Genomic DNA, 5,576 nt, shown 5'->3' with positions numbered 1-5,576 from the left:
ATGTATTTTGGAACTGGAGAAATACTCAGGAACCCCACTCCCCCTCTCCCCACTCATGGAGGGAGCAGTCGAGGTGCCTACTTTGTGCCAGACTCTACTTGGACTGGAATCCATGGTGAGCAAAACAGAGCCATCCTTAGCCTCGAGGAGCTTAGAGTCTGGAGGAAGAGATGGGTCTTTTGTTTTTGTTTTTGTTTTTGTTTTTGTTTTTTTTTGAGACAATGTCTCTGTTGCCCAAGTGGAAGTACAGTGGTGCAATCATGGCTCACTTCAGCCTTAGCCTCCTGGGCTTATCCTCCCATCCCAGCCTCCTGAGTAGCTGGGTCTACAGACAGGCACCACCACACTCCTGACTAATTATTTGCATTTTTTTTGTACAGATGAGGTTTCACCATGTTGCCCAGGCAGGTGTCAAACTCCTGGGCTCAAGTGATCCACCCACTTTAACCTCCCAAAGTATTGGGATTACAGGTATGAGCCACTGTGCCTGGCCGAGATGGGTCTTATTCAAATAATCATATAAATATATAATTTCAAACAGATAAATTCAATGAAGAAAATGTAAATGGGGCCTGTATTAGTCCATTTTTACACTGTTGATAAAGACATACCCAAGACTGAGTAATTGATAAAGAAAAAGGTTTAATGAACTCATAGTTGCACATGGCTGGGGAAGCCTCAAAATCATGGTGGAAGGTGAAAGGCATGTGTTTTATGGCAGCAGGTGAGAGAGAGAGAGAGTAAGAGAAGAAGAGAGAGAGAGAGAGAGGGCAGACAAACCCAAGGAGGAAGAGTCCCTTATAAAATCATCAGATCTTGAGAGAACTCACTCACTATCATGAGAACAGCATGGGGGAATCCGCCCCCATGATCCAATTATCTCCCACCAGGTACCTCCTGCAACATGTGGGATTTATGGGAGCTACAATTCAAGATGAGATTTGGGTGGGGATAGAACCAAACCATACTATTCTACTCCTGGCCCCTCCCAGATACTGTGTCCTCACATTTCAAAACCAGTCATGCCTTCCCAACAGTCCCCCGAAGTTTTAACTCATTTCAGGATTAACTCAAAAGTCCATAGTCAAAAGTCTCATCTGAGACAAGGCAAGTCCCTTTCTCTTATGAGCCTGTAAAATCAAAATCAAGTTAGTTACTTCCTAGACACAATGGGGGTACAGGCATTGGATAAATATACCCATTCCAAATGGGAGAAATTGGCCAAAATGAAGGGCCTAAAGCTCCCATGCAAGTCCAAAATCCAGCACGGCAGTCAAATCTTAAAGCTCCAAAATGATCTCCTTTCACTCCATGTCTCACATCCAGGTCATGCTGATACAAGAGGTGGGTTCCCATGGTCTTGAGCAGCCCTGCCCCTGTGGCTTTGCAGGGTACAGCCCCCCTCCTGACTGCTTTCACGGGCTGGTGTTGAGTGTCTGCATCTTTTCCAGGTGCATGGTGCAAGCTGTCAGTGATCTATCATTCTGGGGTCTGGAGGACAGTGGTTCTCTTCTCGCAGGGCCCTAGTGGAGCGGGGCGGGGAGGCACTGAGAACCACTGCCCTAGCAGTGCCTCCCCACACCTGTAGCAAATTTTTGCCTGAACAGCCAGGTGTTTCCATACTCCTCTGAATTCTAGGCAGAGGTTCCCAAACCTCAATTCTTGACTTCTGTGCACCTGCAGGCTCAACACTATGTGAAAGCTGCCAAGGCTTGGGGCTTGCACTCTCTGAAGTCATGGCCTGAGCTGTGCCTTGGTCCCTGTTAGCCATGGCTAGAGCAGTTGATATGCAGGAAAGTAAGTTCCTAGACTGCACACAGGAGTGGGGCATTGAGCCTGGCCCAGGAAACCATTTTTTCCTCTTAGGCTTCTCAGCCTGTGATGGGAGGGGCTGCCGCAAAGCTTTCTGACATGCCCTGGAGACGTTTTCCCCATTGTCTTGGCAATTAACATTTGGGTCCTGGTATCATGCAAATTTCTGCAGCCAGTTTGAATTTCTCCTCAGAAAATGGGTTTTTCTTTTGTATTATCAAGCTGCAAATTTTCTGAACTTTTATGCTCTACTTCCCTTTTAAAACTGAATGCTTTTAACAGCACCCAAGGTCACCTCTTGAATGCTTTGCTGCTTAGAAATTTTTTCCACTAGATACATTAAATCATCTCCTTCAAGTTCAAAGTTCCACAAATCTCTAAGGCAGGGGCAAAATGCCACTAGTCTCTTTACTAAAACATAGCAAGAGTGATCTTTACTCCAGTTCCCAACAAGTTCCTCATCTCCATCTGAGACCACCTCAACCTGGATTTCATAGTCTATATTATTACCAGCATTTTTGTCAAGCCATTCAACAAGTCTCTAGGAAGTTCCAAACTTTCCCACATTCTCCTGTCTTCTTCTGAGCCCTGCAACTGTTCCAACTTCTGCCTGTTACCCAGTTCCAAAGTTGCTTCCCCATTTTTGGGTATCTTTACAGCAGTGCCCACCTACCTGGTACCAATTTACTATATTAGTCCAGTTTCACGCTGCTGATAAAGACATATCTTAGACTAGGTAATTTATAAAGAAAAGGAAGTTTAAATGGACTCAGAGTTCCATGTGGCTAGAGAGGCCTCACAATTATGGCAGAAGGGGAAAGGCATGTCTTACATGGTGGCAGGTGAGAGAGAGAGAAGGCAGACGAGTGAAGGGGGAAGAGCCCCTTATAAACCCATCAGATCTCGTGAGAACTCACTCACTTATGATAACAGCATGGAGGAAACTCCCCATGATCCAATTACGTCCCACAACGTGGGAATTATGGGAGCTACAATTCAAGATGAGATTTGGGCAGGGACACAGCCCAACTGTATCAAGGCCCTAAAAGCAAATAACAGAGGGGCCAGTTCTAATGTGAGCAATGTCAGGAAAAGCTTCCTTGAGGAAATAACTTTTGAGCTGAGTTCTGAAGAATGTCTACATGAGCGAGAAAATGGCACATATAAAGGCCTTGAGACTGAAGGAATCTGAACTGTTCAAGATATTGAGAGAAGATGAGATGACTGGAGCATGGAGAGAAAGGGAAGGGGCAATTGGAATCTGGCCACGTTGGTGGGGCAGGAGCCAGACCATTTAGGGGCTCATAGGCCAGGTCTGTCTAAGAGCAATGGGAAACCAGGGCTTTAGACAGAGGGTTGGCATCAGATGTTTTATTTTAAAAGACCACTCAGGGCCAGGCATAGTGGCTCAAGCCTGTAATCCTAGCACTTTGGGAGGCCGAGACAGGCAGATCACGAGGTCAGGAGATTGAGACCATCTCCTGGTGAAACACCGTCTCTACTAAAAATACAAAAAACTAGCCGGGCGAGGTGGTGGGCACCTGTAGTCCCAGCTACTCGGGAGGCTGAGGCAGGAGAATGGTGTGAACCCAGGAGGCAGAGCTTGCAGTGAGCTGAGATCTGGCCACTGCACTCCAGCCTGGGTGACAGAGCGAGACTCCGCCTCAAAAGAAAAAAAAAAAAAAAGACCCCCTTGGTGCCACGTGGAGGATGAATTGGAGTGGGCACGGTGGCTTCAGGGAGACCTGTGAGGAGAGTGCTTCAAGTGAAAAGAAGACAGTTCTCAATATAATAAAGAAAGAAAAAAATGCTGAGGCTGCTAAAATCTTTGTTAAGAACAAATCTATCCATGAAACTGGGAAGAACGGAAGAGAAATTTGTGGTAGTTTTGCTGTCACACTTTAAATTGCAAAAGATAAGCTACAGTGCATGGTAAGTGCTTAGTTAAGATGAAAAACGCATTAAATTTGTGGATGGGAGATACGAACAGAAATGTGTTCCCACTGAAGGCAATTTGTTGTACCAGAAAGCATGGCCTATACAAAGACTTCAAGTGATCTCCTGAAACAAGGGACGCCAGGCCATTTATTGCAAGTAAGGGACAATTACACAGATTCAGGAATGGGTTTGGGCTGAGAAATATAAAAATTACTGGAGAGGCTGCATCTGCCGATGAAGAAGCTGCTGCCACATTTTCAGCAGAGTTGAAGAAGCTGATTAAGGAGCAAGGATACCATTCAAAGCAAGTCTTCAACTGTGGTGAAACCGGACTCTTCTGGAAGAAGATGCCTAATAGTCTCTCCTTGTCAACTGTCACTGACATGGGAGTTCCTCAGTCTGTAGCAATAGCATCCCAGCTTTAAGACCACTATCAGGTGGGCTTGATCACTAAGGACACTCTGGCCAAGAAGCAAGGCAAGTGGGCTGAGTAGATACAAGCTGGTACTTAAACTGGGTCTACAGCAACGTCTGCCCTTCCCTTGAAGCTGAGTGCTCCTTAAGGGTAGGGATCCCGGCTTAGTCCTTGCCTATCCCTAGTGCTCAACATAGAGCCTGGCGCCATATGGGTGCCATGAATGTTTAGGGATATGGTGGACATTTGTCACTTTGGTTGCTATAGAGTATAGATAAAATATGTTTGTGTTTCTGTAGTTTGGGTTTTCTGAGGAAATTTTCCTGCAACCTGGGACCCACAAGAGCAAATCTTAAAATTATTTGCAATTGTATAGATAGTGAGAGAACTCTGAAGACATTTACCTAATTCTGGAGGAATGTGTTTACATTTCAAGGGAGAATGGAGACTCAGTTTACCTAGCTCCTAGAAAGGCTGACTTTCATGCCAAAGTGTTTGATAAGGACTCAAACCCTGTGGTTTCCAAGGAGACCCTTCCAGGCGTGGCAAAGGACAACTCCTTCCCCTTTATAAGCAGAGAAAATTCTTTGTAAGTTCATTCCTCTCCTAGGATATGACTTTTTATGTGTAGGAGATTTTTCTAACTGTCATTGTGTCACCTCAGTGGTAAGAATTAGGATGGAGGGAGCCAAGTGATCCTTCTTTGCTTTTTAAGTGAATAATGATAATCCCTCTCATCTAAATTGCCTTGTGCATTCAGTATGAAATTAAGATGAATATTAAAAATCCAGTTGCTGCTCAGCATCTGGATAACCTTCCTATTGTAAAAGTAAGTAGTCCAAAGTAAAAGCTGTTGGAATTTTATTTTGAGCCTTAAAGGAATATTATTATGGGACCTGAGTCATGTGACAAGCAGCTGTAAGTTAGGAAGCTGTAACCTAGACAGCTGTAACCTTTGTTCTTCTGTTACAGATTAGCCTTTTCTTTGCCTACCTTGTGTTGTAAAACGTTATTTTAAAAAAAAAAAAAAAAAAAAAAACGAAAGTGCACCAGAGAAGACCCTTTCTTCTTCACTGTTGATCTTCGTTGTAAATGAACTTCCCTTTGACTTCTCTTACACAAAGATCTCACAACTATCACATTGTCTAAATGGAGATGTTAAATATACTCATTTAAATTGTAAAAGAAAACCATCACTAATCATACATTTCTGTAACCCATAAACCAGCCTTGTATGAAAAATGTTGTATGCCTGTTAATTTCTTTGTTTTCTGCCTATCTCAATAAGACCTCCACTTTTCAGCTTAGGAGCACTGGCCCCATTCCTTTAGAGTCTGTGTTTCCCAGATGGTCATTCTCAGCTTTGCACTTGAATTAACTCTTTTAAACTAGATTCTGATCCTTGTGATTA

The sequence above is a fragment of the Trachypithecus francoisi genome, unplaced genomic scaffold (genome assembly GCF_009764315.1).
Source record: "Trachypithecus francoisi isolate TF-2019V2 unplaced genomic scaffold, Tfra_2.0 Lachesis_group12, whole genome shotgun sequence".
NCBI classification, from domain to species: Eukaryota; Metazoa; Chordata; class Mammalia; order Primates; family Cercopithecidae; genus Trachypithecus; species Trachypithecus francoisi.
Note: the sequence above shows the minus strand (reverse complement) of the source record.